Source organism: Molothrus ater, chromosome 5 (assembly GCF_012460135.2).
Source record: "Molothrus ater isolate BHLD 08-10-18 breed brown headed cowbird chromosome 5, BPBGC_Mater_1.1, whole genome shotgun sequence".
Lineage (NCBI taxonomy): Eukaryota > Metazoa > Chordata > Aves > Passeriformes > Icteridae > Molothrus > Molothrus ater.
In genome coordinates this window covers 55634835-55655407 of record NC_050482.2, presented here as the reverse complement: position 1 = coordinate 55655407, position 20573 = coordinate 55634835, and the positions used below count along the sequence as shown (strand labels likewise).

Genomic DNA, 20573 nt, shown 5'->3' with positions numbered 1-20573 from the left:
GACCACACAACTGATAGCAGTATATTGACTTTTGAAGGTCTCTGACTGGCTGCTAAATGCCTGAAATACAAGACAAAGAGATGCCCTTAAGACAACTGTGGGGATATCAGCCCAATGAACTAGAAACAAGTAGCTTCAATTGAACCGTCTGAATTGCACCTATGTAAGGCAGTCAGTTCCGGAGAATATCCATATAAAGGACAAACAAAGCATCTGCAACCAATACAGTAATTTTAAAAATTCATGGCAGTCCTATTGGTCTGACGACCCACAGACATCTTCCAACTTTCTGTGGGAAAGAGAGATCAGTATGTTTTTGAAAGCAAATATTGCTATTAAAAAGGGAGATCTCCCACAGGAGAGGTTTCAGAGCGTACCAGTGCTTGAACGTGGTGCCTGCCTCAGCTAACCTGAGTAAAGTGGTTATTTTGTTGCTTGTCTTAGAGATGGAAGGGAACAAGAGCCAACTGAGTTCAGCTTTCCTGCAACCAGGAGCACATCAGTGGCTCTCTGAGGCTACTTAAACGGAGCACCACCAGGAACACTTTAGTGTAAACCTCCATTTTGGTCTCACAACCAGCATCTAGATTATCCAGCTTTTCTCCAGTCGGGAAAGCAATAGCATTGTATTTCAATGTATTTGGAACATGAAAAGCATTCTGGAGAGGTTTGTTGTGCCCAAAGGGGAAGAAATAATCACAAACATTAAGTACTTATATTGCACTATATATATTAATGTCACCTATTTTCACCACTAAAAACCAGACTAAAGCTTTTTTTGCTTTTAATAAAATTCGTTATTGAAAATAAAAACTCTTTGTACATTCTGTATAGTTCATATCGTTCTACCATGCAAACATATGGCTTAGATTGCTCATTCACATGAAGATAAATATGTTTATTCTCCCACTGATTCAGTGCAATGAGAAACTTAATTTACTCAAAAGTTAACAATAACATAACTAAAAAAAGAGTATTTAAATCCTTCAGAGCCTTCTTACTGGGAAAAGGTAATCCAATAATTAAAGAGAGCAGCTTTTCATCAGGAAAATCAGCAGTTTTACGACAAAAAATAGCTACTGGGGTAAACATTAGTATTTTATTCATTGTTACAAACAATGAATAAAAGTGATTCAATTTGAACATGTGCATACAGGTAATTTCCATATATTTAAGCTCAGTCTGTAGACAGCACCCAATAGCCTGGAGTGGTACTTTATTTTTCAGCCATGCACTGGCTAAAAATTCTATCCAGCTGCTTAGCACTCCAAAAGCAACCAACAATTTGGGTCTAAAGTGTGCTAATCAGTGTAATAGATTTTTTTAAATAACCACCAGAGTGCTGACATGCCACTGTGTGCACATCCTCCTCCCCTGGACAAGCACAGCTCTGGCACAGGACTGCAATCCCTGAGCATCAATGCAATCCCCTCTGTTCTTTGCAGAGTAAGAGCCAGAAAAAAAAAAAATCCAAGATCCTTCTTCTCTTAATGGACTTGGACCTCTTTGATGTCTCACTCTTCTAAGGTGAAGCTTTTTAAATATAAAAATTACTCTGTCAATAATTTCAAACAATATGACTTGTGCTTAAGCACAAGTTTCACTTCAGGAGAACAAGTGATGTGAAAGTGATTTCCTTCATTACTAGAAGATTTCTGTAGTGTTTCCAGATAATGTATTTTCAGGTATTCATCTTAAGCAACAAGAAGTGTTCTTGAATATTCTTTTTTCTTGGAAGTATTTCTGAAGGGTTTTCAAAACTGTCAGGTAAATTCAGAGTGCCTTAATAAAAAGATTCCTTGTGTACAGCAGCTTGACTTTCACCCTTTGGATTTTGCAAAGTTATCACTGTCCTTTTGGTCAAGCCAGAAGGATTCTATATTGGACAAAGGTAGAATACTTCATGGGAGCAACACTTGGGAACAGAAACTGATTCCAAAGATTTTGAAATATTGCTGGGTTTAACTGAATTACAGAAAACTTGCCTTTTGAAAGTTTCTTCCTCCACTGTACTTCCCACTAAAATAGAAATGCGATTTTAGACTTTTCTGCTTTACCTGTCCTCAGTTGTTTGGGCAAAACTGATTGAAAAGGATTCGATACATGTGATAAATGTGACGCAATACATAGGATTTGATATCTGTGACATGTATCACATGACACATATAACATCATATCATATGACATGTGATCCATGACATCTTATGGCAATATGATTACAAAAATCATATTATACAATCATGCATGGCAAATACAATAGGTGAGACATATACAATATATGTGATAAATATGAAACATTACTATTAATGGCATATATATTATATATATGAGATATGATATAACAGGTTTGGGTTTGGTTTTTTTTGAGAAATTCTCATAAGAACAGATTAAGCTCACTTGTTTTCTGGATTTTTTGTGTATTTGAAAAAGGGGCAGGTTTAGAAAAAAAATAGATGAGTCACAATCTTGTGCAGTCCTGAACAATCAGGAAAGCAATGATTTTCATTACCACAATACCCACTTCATGTTCAGTGAAAACTTTAAATATCGTATATATTCTCCATTTAAAAGCTGGATTTTCTGCAATCTGCCTGGATTAAGCTACATTGTCTCAAGACATTAAATGCAACAAATCTCATTTTCAAACCTACTACAATACGTTTTAAAAGCTAATCCAAAAGCCCTTTTACTGCCTTTCAGTAAAAATCCCCTATTAACTATGCTGAATCACGGCACACTATATAAATGGAAGCAAGACTCTAATAAAAGATGAGATATTAATAAAAATGAGGAGTGGGAAGATGGATCAACAACTGAGAAAGCCGCTTAGCAACGATAAGGGTGCAGAAATGAAAAGGATGATGCGCAGAGGAAGCAAATTTATGCAAAACACAGGCTGGAGTACAATTGAACAAGTATCTGCCTTTGAGTCATAAAAAAGCTTTTCTTTCACATGTTTAGGAAAACATATTTAGTTAAAAAACATTAGCACTTACTACTGGTAACTGGACTACCAGGTATGGGGCAGGTATTTTTGTACACTGTCACAGTTAAAAAGAGTCTTCTGCCCTAAATGCACTTTGAAATTAAAACGAGTCATACAGAATGAAAATCCAAAGCCTGTTACAATTATATGAAGACTCAATGTAACTAAGGAAGAATGTAACTGAAAACAGGAGGAAGGGTGGTATTTTTATGATGATTTCCATAGTAATCATCATATAATACTTCATAATTGAGAAAAGTTTTAAATCACTTTACAAATGCCTTAAAAAGAATTCCTTGAGCACTTGGAACAGTGCCAGTTTTTCTGCCCAGAGTCTCAGATCCAAACAACTGATGTCTGCTTTGTTTTAGCCCACATCTGTTCAATTGGTACCATACAACGGGCATCCTCGTGTGATTTTTACCAAAATATCCCCTCTGCCCAGTCTCTCATCTCCAGAGAATCCAAAGGTTAAACGACCATGACCAATCAACTGCAACAAGTTACAGATTTTAAGAAACTTAAAATAAAGAAACAAACTATTAATATATTTAATGAATTACTAGTTAAACAATGCTGCACATACTTGTGAAGGGCCTTATTTGAAATGTCAGCCTTGCTACTGTTAGGCAGCAGTGAATACACAAGGCTCAAGTATTCTGGCACTAGAGCTCTGCTGTCTCATTTTCTTTTCTTCTCCAAGATCAACTTCATCAAAAGGGTGGGCTGAGTAGTGATCCAATAATTGACACGAATAAGAGAGGTATGGTGGGAACAAGACTTCTGGATAAGCTCACAGTATCTAAATCAGGAGCTGCCTACTGGCCCTTGCTGATGGATTGGTCACATGTGATCACTCTTGTTTCCCATCTCTAGGCACAGCCCTGTGAAGGGCCCAGCTCTGGGGGACAGACTGCTGTGCCCCATGCTTCACTTCTAAAATCAAGCACAGAATGGTATTCTAGGAAGAGAAACAAAGCTAACCAAACCACACCTAAATTACACCAGGACGAGGAATCTGCTGTCCACTAAAGGCCTCTTGTAGAAAAGGGGTGAGTTAAGGGTCCCTAAGCAAAACTCCCCAGGCAGATATTCAGACATTCCTGGGACACCTCTCACCTATCTTTAGAAACTTCCTACAGCACACAGATGTGTATCTATACTTAGTTTAGTGGAGAGGGGCTTTCCACATGCAAATCAATATGAACATCTTCATTTGGAAGCCAATAAGGTGCTGCTTACTTCACGGTGAAGAGAACTCTATTGTGCATGAATACACCAAGTCCTAAGAGTCACATCTTATCTACCAGCTCTGGGCACCAGCAAATGGTGAGACAGCTTGAGGAAACCTTATTTCTGGCAGCAGTTGATTGTCCTTTAGCCAAATGTGACAGAGAGGGCCAACTATGGGTTGGCCCTCTCTGTCACATTATTAGAAATAAATAAGAAATAGAAATAAGATTCTATATAATAATTATATATGAAATATAATAATTTCATCATTAGAAATAAATAAGGAATACTGCACTGACAAGACACCAGGGAAACACAGGAAGACCACTGGAAGATGCACCTGTAGTATATGGTACAGATAATTCATGCTATTTATGTATAAAATATTGTAAAATCCAAGCTATGTCTTTGACCACCCGGCTGGGAGCAGAGTCTTATGTTTATTCAATTAGCTCCCGGACAAGCTAAGATAATATCAAGTCTGTTAACATATGAATGGAACCTTCCTGGGCCATGATTGCTGACTTCCCTGGAATGTCAGAACCACTCAGGAGGGACCTGCACCTGGGAGATCGAATCTACCACACTCAAGCACCGGTGCCACTCTGCTACATGTGAATACGGGCTCTTCCAAAGTGTTCAGACAACCATCGAGACACCTGGATTCACTTTTGTCTATTCCTGCACATGTATGGCCCCAGTTCTGCATGTGAAGGGACACAGAGGAACATTCAGTCATTTCTGCCTCAGGCAGAATAAACTGTATATAAACTCGCTGCATGAAGCAGTCGGGGTGAACCACTGGGGAGACGCGGACACTTTGTCGGTTGGATCCAGGTTCACCCAGCGCCGGGGTTGAGGCTGCCTTGGCTGTGGTGGCTTTTTTCTGAAATTCTATTTTGTTAATGATCTAATAAATCATTGCTAAATTTTCTTATAAATTTGGTTTCCGATTTGATGATTTATAACACAGCTTTGAACTTTCTTGAGGAAATGAGGATGTGCCAAGTGAAGAAAACCCAACTATACACAGTGGACAGCAACTATGCAAGCTGCAAAGAACCCAGACTCTTACAAGCAAAAAATATCTGATGCTGAAAGTTGCTGGTGGACCTCTGGCAAACAAGAGCACAACTTCCTGCCATGTGAAGGATAGATGCAGGGACTACAAGAAGATTACTTCACTTAATAAGAGCACGTAAGAACCAGAGCTTGCATAACACATCACTGAGAACCATGTCAGTAGGAGAATTAATTCAAAAGTATTCTGCTTCAGAGTTAAGTACAAGGTTTTAGGAGAAGATAAGCAAGACTATCAGTCTGAAATTAAACAGGCTGCTTATTACATTTGTTTTTGGCATACCCAAGTCAGCATAGTTAGCCAAATAATGACCTCCAAACTTAAAGAAAAGCACTTCACAGAAAGAAGTTAAACTGAGGTGCAAGAGCTCTTTGCTTTTGCCACAGCAGAATATAGAATAAAATGCTTCAGTAAATGAACTGAGAAAGGTGCAGGACATAATGGAGGAGGAATTACCCATCACTGAGATTAACTGGTTGCTCATTAGCCAGGCCATTCCTGTATACATCAAATTGCTACCCCAGGGTCCATGGACAATATTAACATGGTAAAAGAACAGGTCTCAAAAATTCAAGCACTCAGCAGTCTGTGCCTTAAGACACAGAGCAGAGGTTTTTCTCTCATACAGCTGTTGGAATAACCTGTACAAGCAGAACATGAATGCCCCTACAGCACAAAAGAAGGTAGAACTTAGATACTGACTGAAATGAACCAATCAAATACATAAAAAGAGAATGAGAGGGAAAAACCTGGAGAGATAAATGACTCCATATATTCCCTGTATCTTAAGACAGCACAAGGTTATGTATAAAGCTGTTGGAAACTCAGAATGCCTTTATGGTACCCATTAAAGAAATGTATTCTGTAGATTACCTTCCCAGCAAAGAAGGCAAATAAAGGAAAAGCATAGATATTTTGGTGATATAAAAGGTTAATGCTAGTAAAGCTTAAGTCTTAACCTAAAAGAAATAGCGTGACTACACATGAGTCTGAACAGCTCTAGAAGGAACTAGAATCCACAGAGTAAAGGGAAAAAAAGGTAAATTCCCTAAAAATAAAAACAACATAAATACCACATTTGCAAATGGAGGCACCTTAGACTGTTCAGGCGACCACAAATATGCTACAACAAAGGGCTATTGCAAAAACAACTCAATTTCCTGCAATATCCGATCTGAGTTGCTGTTCGTTGTTTATAATGTTCAGTGATTGCTGTCTCCTTGAGACAAACTCGCATGAGGACTATTATCTAGATAGCAGTTTTCATAAGTACTTTGGCTAAGTGTACTCTGTGACTCCACAACAAACCAAATTCTTTTGCAACACCACTAACTGCAACTTGCTTTCCCAAAGATGTGCTGATTACCTTGGGTAGAGGACAGGTCAAGACACTAGGAGGGAAAATCCCTCAACATCTGGTGGCTCATTGAAAACAAGGCTAGTTTCCACATGGATAAAACTTATACTTTATAGGGGAAGGAAGATTTGACAACCTCAGGGGATTTTCTTCTTGTTTGGTGAGGAGACACATCTTAAGAATCCTTTATATGAGGAACTGCATCCCTGAGAACACATAGTTTTAAAGCAATCTGAATAAACACTGGGAATCTGATCATGTTGCAGGTCTCTTCTCTCACCACCAGAGAGTCCAATTCCTATTGGTAACCAAAACACTGCACAGGGAGCAAAACCAAGAGCCATTTCTGTCACAGAAACTAAATCTGTACAAGAAACACAGCACAATGCCATAGTGGAAAAGAGCTTTAGTGCTGTCACCTGAGAAAAGCCAAATATCTACAGAACTCTGATGATCAGAGTGCATGCAGGTATCAATGTCTCTGCTCTCAGTGGATCATGTACTACTGCCGTCATCCAGCCATCAAGATGTTGTGTCTAAGTTAAGGGACTTCCAGTGAAGACCAACCTCTATCTCTTTTTTTTTGTGATTCCAGGTCTCTTTTCCTCTCCCACTGCTGCCCTTGATGCTGAAAACTAGTAAAGCAGGGCTTCCACATTCCCATTGTTACTCTGTCAAGCTTTGCCCATTCAGTCCTTCAAAGACTCTGTGCCAGAAAGCAAAGAACTGCACAGGCTTAACAGAACTTCTTGACCAAATTTATTTCAGAGAATTTAGGAGTTCCAATTCCTCAAAACTACGACAAATCCCAAGACACAATTTCCTTACACTGAGCTGACTCCCTCCTCAAAGCATCCACAGCTTGGAGAACACTTCCTTGCCTTCAACCAGAAATCATTCTATCAGGATCCATCACTCACTGAGGAATTGGGGGGTCAAAATGGTAAATGAAATTTATGCTGGTAAATGCAAAGTAATGCAGGGAGGAAATCCCTTTCTCTCAGCACTGGGCAGGAAAGCTATAATGAAATTATGCACATCAGTTCTATGCAGATAGTGATTTAGTACCCAGTAGCAGATAGAATTTCAGAAGCTGATGAGAAAAAAAAAGGGGAAGAAAGAAAATCTCATTATAACATGGTATGATTTTTCTACATCTCCATCTAGAGCTGGAAAGGGATCAGGAATGACAAGGATAGTAAGAGCTGTAAAATGTTTTCTGTATGCAAAGCATTTGAACAGACTAGGAAGATTCAGCTGGGAAGGAATTTGATAAAAGTCTACAAAAATTTACAAGAAACGTTGACAAACTGAATAGACAGCAATCCTGCATCACTTCTCATAATACAAGAGTTATCAGACACCACTTTGAAAAACAAGAAAAGGAGGTGGTTTTCCTACACAGCATGCAGTTCAATTGTTCTCTTTATGACAAAAGCTTGCTTATCTTTCAAGAACAATTCAGCAAATTCTATGGATAAAAACTCCCACCAACAGCTATTAAACACCAAACTGACTCTGCCGCCAGACAGAATGTACCTGTGAGGCAGCCAGCCAGAAGCTGAGAGGGTATATCTGGAGAAACACAATTTCCCTATACTTAGATAATAAAATACCTAGCCCAGGCAATAGTAACAAGCTAGAAAGATGCTTAACCTGATCCAAACGTTCACTCTTACACCCTTCTCCTGTGTCATGCGCCCAATTCAAGAGTCACACCAGTCATTAAATTGTTTCTAGGAAAGCAGCTATTCCCTTTTGTCACAATGAAACAGAAATGAGATCTCACTTTTCTTTTTAAGGAACCTAATATTGTACAGATATTTATGCCTTACTGCATCCTGCTGGTTACTTGTGTTTTGATAGCCTTACTTTCTGTTGTAGTGTGCTTTTTATGGTGCAGAACAATGACGGGTGTGTGTTCTGGTGACCCTCAGCTTTGACCAAAAGCTGCCACATCACACCACTAAAAAAAACAGACCATGCAGAAGAATTTATTTTTAAAATTTTAAGTGTCACTTTACTACTTCTGTCTTAAAGCAATATGTTCTCCAGACATTATTTCATCCTTCTGATGGGCCAGAACTGGTCCTAACTAGTCATATCATTACATTTGCAGAGATCATTCACTCTCGTGACAGAACAAACTTCAGGTTTAGGTGCTGGTTTATGTATGTTAAGGCCTTTCTGTTTAGCCTTGTTGGAAATTCTGGTTCCCATTCACAGGGGAAGGAAGGCCAGAGAAACTGCCATCCCAATTAATTCCCATTGCATCCCTTGTCATTTCAAAAAAATTCAAAAATTCAGGCTCTGAATTTTTGAATTGTTGCTATGAACAGTTGCTGGAACACTGGATGTGTTTGTTTTTGGTGTATCATTACATTTGTCAGCAGTAGCAAGCAGTAGAACACAGAGCTCGCTTCACTGGATCTGCTTTGCTACTCATAGCTAGAAAACTCAGTTTTGGTTACATCCTTCTTTCTGCTACCCCATATGAATAAAACCATCATTCTGATGGATTGCACTCAGCTTGGATACAGAAACAACATGTGAGATAATTCCACCTTACAATCCAAGACGTATTTGTCACAAAATACTCTTTGCACTTACTGAAAGAGGATTTTAAAAATTGTGATTCTATCATAAACAGAGCCATTATGGGCCTAAGAACTGAAGATACCAAGTTCCTTGGGGACCATATCTTAGCTTTGTTTTCAAGAAAAGGACATAGGTGATCTACTCCCTTCAACAAAGATTTGGGGATTTTTTAGTGGTTTCCTAAACTCTTCAAACTTTAAGTCTCTGGCTGTTTAATCATGGAAAATGCTCTTGTGTAAGAGGATAGGATTTCTGAGGGCTTGCAATGATGATGGCTCTGGAAACAAACTGATCATATCTGTGCTCAGCATCTCAATTCATAGGAAAAAACACGTTCTTGTGGAGGGCCCCTCTGTGCCAGATACAAATTATCCATAAGGGCCATGCAACTAACAGACATTTTTTGTTGTTTTGGCAGCTGAATTGGAAGAAAATTAGAAAAGAAATTAATGTTTAAATGGGCTAAACATTTGTTTCGTTTTGATGCTTGAAACTAAAACATCAGAACAGTTACTTCATACCAGGCAGAAAGGAAAAGGAAAGGAAAAAGCAAAGGAAACAGGAAAATTATTTTCCAAGTTCTGATCAGCACTGCCTGAAACAAAACCATTGCTACTGGTCACTTCCCATGGAAGACACAAGGAGGAAGAAGACTGCAACAAATAGTTTTGATATAGAAGTCTGGCTCATTTTGGAAGTTTGTTGGCAGCTGCTGGGCGGCCAGCCCATGGCAGCAGTAATCAATCCCAACCTTGGTAACTAAAGCAAATTACAAGATTTCCACTTGCCTGCTTAAGCCCATCTGAAAAAGGATACAGGGCTGACAACACAGAACAGGGAAGGTAGAGCAAATTTAGAAACTAATGAGAAATCTTAGCTTTGATGGTGAGTGATCACATTACAGTTTTATTTACATGATTTATTTTATACAGGGTTTTAATTGTTGAAATATGCAGGAGGTAGTAAAAACATTGCTTGCCTTCTGTGCCTAATTATCAAAAAAGACAGTAATATAAACACATCCTCCTTAAGAAAAGTGTTGACTTCCTTGAGAATATTGCTTCTCTTTTATCTTTCCTTGAAAAGCAACTGGTACCAAGAGCTGGGGCTTTCCATGACACAGGCACAGTACAGGGTGCTCCTGAAAACCATGGTGGGAGCTCTGGCTTGAGGCTTTAAGGTTGCTCTATAATAACCATTGATTTAAGACTTCTGGATTAAATTTTAGTCATCAAAAGAGAAAAATAATGCCTTAAATGTTTCAAACTGTGAAGTCTTGTGAACATGCTTATTCTGTATTTAATTTCCATTACTGCAGTAAATTTGGAGCAATGTTATTAATATTCAACACAAAGGAATAAATTGCATTATTAATAGTTCTCAGTCACTTGAACTCATGCTCATGCTACTGAAAATTTCCCACTGCAGTCCAAACTCAGAAGGTTTAGGGAGAAGCTGGGTGGAGTTAGGGAATAGTAATCAAGGTTAACAACTGAACCAAAATTTGCTATAGGCATTAACCTGCTTGCAGTTCTCATAACAGAGAGCAGACCAATAGAGAAGTACAAAATGAACACATGTAATGCAAATTAATTTTAAGAAGAGCTATGTGTGCATGTACATCCATATTAACTTCTCTCTTGTCCAATAGATTCTAGAAAAGAAAAAAAAAAAAGCATCAAACTTCAGATTCTGGCCTTAGGGCTTAAATGAGTAATGATGGATAGAACTTTCCCTGCTATTAACATGTCACTATGAGAAAGAAGAGACTGTCTAACAAAGACTGAATTAATAGACTCCATGACACAGAAGTGTGGAAATCTAATCACAGAAACAGGGAGTGGATGGGGCTGGCAGGGACCTCTGGAGATCATCCAGCCCAACCCCCCTGCTCAAGGATCACCTGGAGCAAGTTCCACAGGATTGCATCCAGGTGGGTTTGGAATTTCTCCAGAAAGGGAGACTGCACAGCCTCTCTGTGAAGCTAGTACCAGTGCTCTGTCACCCTCACAGACACACAAGCTCTTGACTCCTTCCTCACCCACTCCTTGGCAGAGCTCAACACATTCCAGTCACTCTCTCCCATTAACAGCAGCTCCACCACCTTGCCTTGCTGCCCTGGCTTTCCTAGAAGGAATGTAGCCATCCATGACTCTATTCCCACCATCTCTCTGTGGCTGCAATGAGAGCATGGCCCAGTGATAAAGAGCAGAAAGGCAAAAGTAGTACCACTGCTGCCAATTTCCTTCCTCATTAATTTCTCATTGCTATATTTAGTTTACTGCCCACGAGAGCATCCCAATTCCAGCAGAGTGGACTCAGCAAGGGTCTACTTTCACAATAGCAGCCCTCAGGCACATGGGGCTTGACCCTACTCCCATTCAAATAAACAGGAATTTGGCCTGGACTTGCAACATGGACTTGCAAAAGTAGGATACCTGTCTTGAAAACAGTTATTTCCTATTAAAGAAAACCCTGTTCAGTAACTCTTCACTTGAGCCCTTCTACTCTAAAATAAAGGTGAATTGTTGCAAGACAAGCTCATAATTTATCAACATAGTTCTGTGTATGAGGGTCCTAAATAGCAATTATCACCATCAATATACAATATGAGCTGGTTTCTTATGTAAAATTTGTTTCTGAGGTAAACAAACCCTCTGGAATTTCAAGAAGCTGCATTTGACCCATGCTAGCTGGAAGATGAACAGTGAAAAGAAGGAAGGGAAATGGGAAGAAGAGTGACAGGGCCTGATCTCTGCAGCAGAGGTGAGCACAGTGATTTGTGCATCCTGATCTTCCAGCAGAAGAACTACTTGTCAAAAAACACAGGGTAGAAGCAGAACAGCACCAAGGCCATGGGACCCTTTCCATTCACCACCTGCCCTGAAGGGGCTGTGGGACAGGATGTGGCTCCATGCCACTGCCCTGGCCAATGTCCCTGCACTACAGCAATCCCTCTGCCAGCCCCTTACACGATTTCCCACAAGAATTCACAGATTTGCCCAAACAGGGATGAGAGGGGCTGCAGCACAAAGTAATAATTAACAAATCTCCAATGTGTGTCTATAGAATCCCCTTACAGAGCTGGCTCCAGTGATTGTTCACTTCCTGGCTGGAGCCCAGGTTTCTAAATCCCTGCCAATAGTATTTCTAAAAATGAATTTCCAGCAATATCTCAATCAACAAAATGTTGCCCCATCACAACACTTCACAGCAGAATCACAATGAATTAGTCTTAAACACCACACAATTAAAAAGGGTAATGAGCATTAAACTGAACTTGCTTCTGAGAAGTGGTTTCAGTACTCAGAGCAGCCACTCACTGATTTCTGTCATGACTTCTGCATTCCAGCCCAAGAAACCAAATACTGAACCAGTGTTTTATTCAGGTCAGGGCTCCTTTACCACTAAGGGGAATTTAACTGACAATATGAATGTTAAAAGAATTAATGTCTTGTTTTCATGACAAAATAGAAATGAAACCCATCTTGTGAAGATGTTCAGTTTCCATTCATTTCCATTCACACACACTTGACAACTCCCTGCTTTGGGGTAAAATGTTCTTTAGGACTATGAAATTTTGGGCTGCAGCTTTCAAGTAAACCAGTCAAACAGGTTTGTGTTCAAGCTCTGCATTTAGGGATATTTGTACCTTTAGAAATAGAAATGTTTTGTATCTTGAGGATAGGAAGCTTGGTCTATTATCTTGGCAACTTTCCGTCTAGTGATATGCAATGGTCATACTGAAACAAGACATGAACAAAGAACACTAATTTAACTCTGGAGTTTAATGCATATTGAACACTTACATTTGCCATTCAAGAAAAAGTGTCTGAAGTGGATGCAATTTCCTTGGAAAAGTTAATCTCTCTAGACTTCTGTCTATATTTTCAAATGTTAAAAGAGTAATTACCTGAAAAGTGACATAAGGGGAAAGTACGTATGCTACATGCTTTACAAGACAAAGCTTTTTAAATTTTAATAAGTATACTAACTATTGGGCAGTAAGTAAAGAAGATTTTAACAAATTTTGGTGCTGTTAAGACACCATGGGGAAAAATGCATTTCGCCAAATGTTCACCACAAAAACAAACCAGTCCAAGATGGGAGATAACCAGAGAAAATTATACTCTGACTACCACAAGCTGAAAATTGTGTGAAAAAGCAGCCCATTCTCATGTATGGGAATGCAACATAAATGGCAAAAGTACTAATCTGACTTTTAAAGTGATATCTCTTATATATGGTAGACTAAATGGCAAAAGTACTAATCCCACCACTTCCTTGCACATGGCAGCTCTATTTGGCAGAACAGTGCCTTTCTAGTAGCAAAATTAATGGAAGACATGGATTTGGGAAAGAAAGGAATCACAGATATCTGTGAGTTAAATATGGAAATCCTTACCTCCAACAGCCTTTAGGTGATTCATTTGAACCCCTCTTAAAGAAAAAGCCTGTAACTGGAAAGGATTCATTGTTGTGAAACAGCAACACGGGAATGTCAGTAAGATGAGGGCTGGAACATCTCCACCTTAAAAAAAAAAACCCATCCAAATAAAGAAGAAGTAAAAAAGTTTTAGTTAGGAACCAGTCTGGCTAGAGTACGACAACTCAGAGCAGCAGAATTGCATTCCAAAGTTTTCCTTAGTAACTTCCAAGAGTCTCCCACGTCACCGTGGAGGAGAGAGGGCATTTTGCTTCTTCAGGTAAATTGAAATCCCACTGCCTTTTCTGCTTGATATAGCAAATCCTTTGTGCAGCAGCTACTACATCACACCTCACTGCTCACTCCTGACATCACCTGAGGGGCTCAAATGGCATCCATTAGAATAAATAAGATTTTATCAGTAACCTGCTGAAGCCTCAGTTGTTTCTCTGGGCAGGATGAAAGTGGATAATCCTTAATAGTGCTGCCAGGAATGCCCTGAGATTTGCTGCTTGCAGTGCTTGGTCTGCAGACCTGTTCCTGCTAAGAGCTCTGAAGTGAAGCTCAGAACAATGCTTCATGTTCTGTGTTATGTGAGCCTGGTTCTTTATTAGGAAGTTTCTTTCTAGCTACTGAAGTATGTTTAGGAATACATCTTGTTCCTATGGAAATCTGTGAGACTTCTGCCCTTGCCTCCAAATAGAGCAGAACAGACTCCCTGTCTGCAACATGAGACATCTTGGCATAAAGTGAGAAAATTGGGAGGGCCTGCTAAGCTTCACTGGTGTGGAAAGGTCAGCCTACAAATCAAGGGACTCCCACAAGAGAAGCAGGAGGGCTGCGGCACATGCAGACGGGAGGCCTCTCCCTGCCTTATCCCCAGAGAAAATCCCAATTTCAGTCCCTGGCTCCTTCCCCCTGCCAGCCCGTCCTGGCAGCTGAAAAGGCAGAGCAGCAGCAGCATCTCATGGCTGAGGTGCTGCTGAACCCATCACTCTGAGCAATACAGGTATGGGAGAGACTTGAATTTCAAAGTAATTTGAGCTGACATCTCTATTTTACAAGTAGAAAATACACCAAGGTCCAAAACTTCCAAAATGACTTGGGAGTTTAAGCATGTGAATAATCAGGCATCTCAGAGATGGGGGAGAGGCATCCCTCCAGAATGCATTTTTTAAAACACAGATTTCTTTGGGTTGTTTCAAACTTGGGCCTTAAAAGCCTACGTAATTTTGAAATTATTATACATGGTTCATTAAAAATATGGTGAGTAAGTGAAAGGCTGGAAAGGAGCTTTTTTACATCTCCACATTTAAAAAGGTTCATTTTTTAAAATAATAAAATGACAGAAACAGGAGAGTTTTACATTACCACTGGTATGTAAAAATACAGTCTTTGTTTTATCTTAAGTTTGGCCATTAAATTCTGATGAAAAGCAGAATTTAGTCTACCATATATAAGAGATATCACTTTAAAAGTCAGGTTTTCATCTGCAAACCTTTCATACTAAATCCTGCCTCAATCTAAAAGACTGGTTTATCTGAAGTATTGATTATTAGGGTGATTCTGAAATGAAGACCAAACTAGAAACCCTATAGCTAAATCAAGTGCACCACCATTTGAAGTTTAAACACTTTACAGCAGCTTACAAAGAATATAACTGAGCTCCTAATTGGGATTACAGAAACATCTCTCATACCTTCCTAACACCATTACTCGCTCCTGTCAAATGAGGTTGTGCATTTTATAAGCTCAAAAGGTATACCTAGAAACTCACCTGCCCAATCCTCTCCTAAAAACAGAAAAAAAATCCAAAAACCAAACACACATGACAAAAAAAAAATCACTTTGGATATTTAGTGCTGGTTTCTGCCCTTTGCAAGCCCCTTGCTGCCAATACGCCTGTTTTAAATTCATAATGGCTTTATTTTTCCATCCAGAAAACCAGTACATCCAACCTGACAGCAAACAGGAAAAGCAGTGATTTGTTTTCAGGTCTTTGGAGTACAGATCTGTGAGCTTTTTCTCTGAAATCTGTTTCCTTCAGATATACTCAGCAAAATGAATGTTAAGGAACTAGCACTGGAAGTAATTCCTCACAACATCTTCACACTGATCTCACTGGTGTACAGATGCCAGTGACCAAGGCCTGAGACAGGCAAAAGGTTGACTACCATTAGTTATTGTGCTGCACTAACATTTTGCTGCTTCCCCAGAGATCTCTCTGGGCACAATATATGCACATAGCACAACTCTACAATCCAAATAAGCAACCCTGAATGATGATGATTAATGGGGTAGGGAAAAGTTATAATAGAGGGGTAAAGTGACTTGGCCAGAGTGGATCAGTTACCAAGAAAGGAGCTCAACTGCCTCCTCTAAATAACAGTCCAGTACTTATTTATCCCAGGTATGGGACTTCCAACACCAGAGAAACAAAGAATATTAAGTCTATTTCCACATGACAGCAAAGTTTGATCAATAGGCTGGTTGAGCGATTTGCAGTATCTTGAATATGAACACCATAAGAAGCATTTTTGTTTATAACAGTGTACATTGTATCCAGGTTACTTTGATATAATGTTGAGTGAAACACAATGCATACCAATATCATTATCCATATTTATAGACTTAGCCTTCATATCTATTTACTTTTTTCCCACTCCCTGAAACAAAATCCCTTTATCGGTGACAGCTTTACATACTCAGATGCCTTCTCACAACCTCAAGTGATTATTGTTCTGAAAATATCTATAAAAGTAATAAGGGCTTGTTAAAAATTATCTTTCTTGCTGCCTGTTATCAGTCTTAAAAACTAAAATTAAGATTTTTTTCCTCCCTCCTCATGGCACTTAGAGTCTGAAAAATGAACTGGAATATCTTTTGATCTTACTACTACCAATAATAAAAGGCTGAGCTTCAGAGATGTAAAGCACACAGTAAAACCTAAATCACTTTTCCTCTACTTGTATTGACTGTGCACTAAGTAGTAAAAGTGTAATTATTCAGCATGGAAATTTAAGTCAATGACATCCAAAGGAGACAAGATGACAACTAAGATTTTTGTTCTTTTCTTTCTTTCTATTCATGAGATTGTCATTAGTTACTTTACTGGTAACTAGGAGTTGGTGATGGCCCTCCACTCACAAGAAATATTTTCAGAGAGGTATCTCACTACTAAGTTGCTAAAAAACAGAATACAAAAGCCAAGGGGTATTACAGTAAAAATACCTTTAGGGTATTTCAGTAAAAGTTTGAAACTTTTTTTCAAAAAGGCAGATGTTTTAGCACTTTGCTGGACTGAGCTGAGGATAGACTCTCAAACTTTTTTCAAAAAGGCAGATGTTTTAGCACTTTGCTGGACTGAGCTGAGGATAGACTCTCACAACATGATAGAGACGTTATTTTGTAACAGTTTATTCACTGAGGAGTGTTTCAAGACAGGAGAAAGAATGTATGCTTCATACAGAAGTTCCCCTACTATTATAACTTCCTACTCCTGTAATCTGAAACAGTCACAACTGAATGTCTCTTGGGCAGTATTTCAGAACTGAGTATTCTAAAACACTCCTTACACACTCCCAATGCTTCTCAAAATAACATTATATTAAACTGTCTCTTGCAAAACTATGAAAATTTGCAGGAGAGTTTCAGATGTTTAACCTAACATATAGTTAAATCAAAAGTGTGTGTTTGCTCATTCTCTCTAAGAAAAAGATTTTAAGTCCCTTCTCAGGTTGCAATGCTAAGGCAAGTGATCAAGACTGTCATTCAGTTTCACAGCATTTTCTTTCCTTACTCTTGCATCTTCTCACTGGAGGTACCCTCTTTGTAACAGTGGATATTCCTACAAATTTCAAAATACTAAAGACCTTTGTTTTTACCTGATTCTGAAGATGTTAACCCAGGAAAGCATTTTAAAACATGGCATTAGAACCACTGTTTTCAGCTGGATGGTAACAGTTCACATCTTTTGAAGAGCAGGGGGACTGTGATATGTTAAATAAAGACTGGAGTTAAAAAGGAGGATTTTTACCTCTACCATTAGGGAAAAGGAACATATGTTATATGTTCACTCCTTGTAACTGAGGACAATACACTCATATACTCGGTTTTAACACTACTCCATCTTAGATAAAGTTCTTTAGTTGATTAGCTCGGAGCACAAGTGCAAGTGAACGACATTTCCTTTGCTGAGCAGAGTGGGGTAGGAAGAAGTTAAAGAGACCTGTCAAGGTCACACCACAGCACGATGGCAAAGTTACAGAAGAAGTCACCCAGCTCAGCTGTAGCAGAGACTGCAACGTGAAGCTCCTCAAAGGGTTCTGTTCTGCCAAATGACACACAAGCAGAAAGATAAGTAACATCAACAGTTTTTAGCACTAATATGTCTCAGGAGTACTTTGAACACGAGACAAGTCAGACCACGGCTCAGTTTGAGCTTTACAGCTGAACGAGGTAATGCAGCAGAACAAATACTAAGAAACCTTGTATAACTCTCACACTTGCTCAATCACATCCACGTATCGTTAATTAAGTTTGGGGAAATTGTGGAGCGTTGGAGAAAAAGCAAAGAGGAGCCACAGGATCACTCAGGGTTTATTTACTTGTTTCTGTCCGCGGTGACAAAACACGGTACTAGTACGAATACGAAAAGAGAGAAAATCGGGCAAATAGATAACCCTGAAAGCTCCGAGGGGTCCCGTTGTCATGGAAACAAGTCGCCGCTAATGAGCTTTCCACGGCATGAGTGATTAATACCCGAGCCCTGTAAATAAATATTGACGCCGAACGTAGCCAGACACGCAGGCAGCCGCTGTGGATCGAGGCGAGGAGCAGCGCAGCGCGCACACGCCGCGGCTCCCTGCGCACAAAGGGGACCGCACAAAGTTTCCCGAGCGCTGCTGCCACCGCGCTGCGCGGGGGAGCGACGGCGGCCACCGCGCAGCACAACGCGGGCCGGGCCGGGCCGAGCCGGGCGCTGTGCCCCGCTCCTGCAGCCAGGCACGGTGCTCGCCGATCTCCGGAGGCGCCCGGAACGGCGCAGCCCGCGACCGCCATCCGCCCGGCCCTGCACAGACAGACACACAGACACGCCAGCCCTCACCTTGCGCTAAATCGCTGCCCGCGCACAGCCACTTTTCCCGATAGTTGCACGGCGAATCCACAAAGGAGAGCGAGGCTCCGGCGTGTGGCCGGGGACGGTAGCGCTGGCACCTCCGACCTCGAGGAGCAGAGCACGGTGCTTCAGCCGGCGAGCGGGGGGACGAGGCACCGATGCACAGATGCACAGAAGCTGCTGCCACCTCCTTCCCCGGCTCCCCCATCCCCTCCTGTCCCCGCCCGCTTCTCCACCTTCTCTCTTCTTCCCCCCACCCCCCGCTCGAACCAGCTGCTCTCACTCCACCTGGGGCGGCTCTCCAGGTGCCTCCCTGCTCCCACACGCGTCCCCTACTGCAGCTGGAGCTCCGGGGCGGCTGCTCCGCCTCTCGCCGCGTTGGCTCCGCTGTCCCGCAGGAAAATTTCCCCAGCCCCCGGCGCTCCTGTCCTGTACGGAGCGGGCTCCTCGCCGCGGGCGGGGACATCGCAGCGCGGAGCCCTGTCCCGGCTCGGGGACAGGCAGAGCTGCCCGGAGGTGACCACTCACCTCAGCAAAGCCCGGCGGTACCCTCCCGGGATGGGGGTGGACGCGGCGCTGGCGGCATCGCCAATGGAGGTGAAACCTGGCGGGGGCGCGGGGCGCTCCCCCTGCCCTTTCCCTGTCCTGCTCCTCCTGCGGGGGCTTCCCGGGCAGGGACGGGATGCGCCGCCCGGGCGCTGCCGGCACTGCTGGGGCTCCTCTGCGGTGCCGCCGCCCTCCCTCCTGAGCTGGGGCGAGGATGGATGAGGGAGGGGGCGCTGGCAGGGCGGGTGCGGCCGGAGCGGAGCCGTGCGGTGCCGCTCTGCGGTGCACAAGGATCGGCTTGCCCCGGGCAGACTGGGCTCTGTCACCAGCGAGCGGGCGGCTGGGCCAGGAGGCGACAGTGCGGCGGCTTCCCCAGGGCTCTCAGCCAGCCGCTGGTCGGTCGCTGCCCGGCTCAGACCACGGCCCGCTCCCCTCTTCTTCCCCCTTCCCGTACGCCGCCCTCCCCTCCCAGTCATTACGAGGGCACCGGGGATTAAGTGTACGTTCAGTTTTAAGAGCATTATATTAATAAATAGCTATTCGGTGATTTTAAATTACTCTGCGAGCATCCATCCGGCAGCCTGTTAAGAAGCAATCCCCTCCAGGCACGGTTTAATCGGAGGGATCAGAGCCCGGGCGCCGCGTCCTCCGGTGCCTCCAGCGGGGCTTGCCCAGGGAGCTGCGGCCGAACGCCCACCTGCTGCGGCGTTCCTTAGGAAAATTCCTTACGGGAGAGCCCTGCCCGGCCCGGGAAGGCGGTGCTGCCGGCGGGAGGGACAGAAGAAGCACCGGGAGAACCCCGGCCTCCGCCTGGGAACGGCCCTTGAGTTTGTCCCACGTCTCACTAGAGACTAAACTAGGCAGGGGTTGGCGGTGCAGCCGGAGTTTAGACGCTGCAGAAAGTGCACATCCTTAGAGCAGTGGAAATCTGGCTTTTATACTGCGTGACGCCAGCGGACACACGGAGAGGCAGCGCGGTGTGAGCCCTCCTGGCTCCTCAGAGCGATTCTCGAGCTCACCTGCGCACCCGGCGGCCCCTCGCTGCTGCAACAGTAGCACCGCGGCTCCAAGACAAAGACTAAAGCAGCTCCGAGAGGGGAAGAGGAGGATAGACACAGATTTGAGGGCTCAGCCCTCAGAAGATGGCTAAAGCCTCCCTTTCTCCCCCTCCTTCCTTTTTCATCACACCTCCAGAGCCCAACAGGTGGTTGTGACCTCTGAGAAGTT

The 20573-nt window shown here is 42.1% G+C and overlaps 1 protein-coding gene across 2 annotated transcripts in view; it reads right to left on the bottom strand.

The window, feature by feature from the left end:
- The window catches only part of SHISAL1 (shisa like 1), a 74446-nt gene extending 54870 nt beyond the window's left edge, over positions 1-19576 (bottom strand). Inside the window, exon 1 of one of the 2 annotated variants that reach the window (XM_036404938.2) lies at positions 19329-19576. The gene's annotated coding sequence lies outside the window, so the exon portion shown is untranslated. Of the gene's footprint in view, positions 1-18788; positions 18984-19328 lie in introns of those variants that run through there. The other variant, XM_036404937.2, reaches the window with a different exon arrangement.
- Positions 19577-20573: the final 997 nt, after the last annotated feature.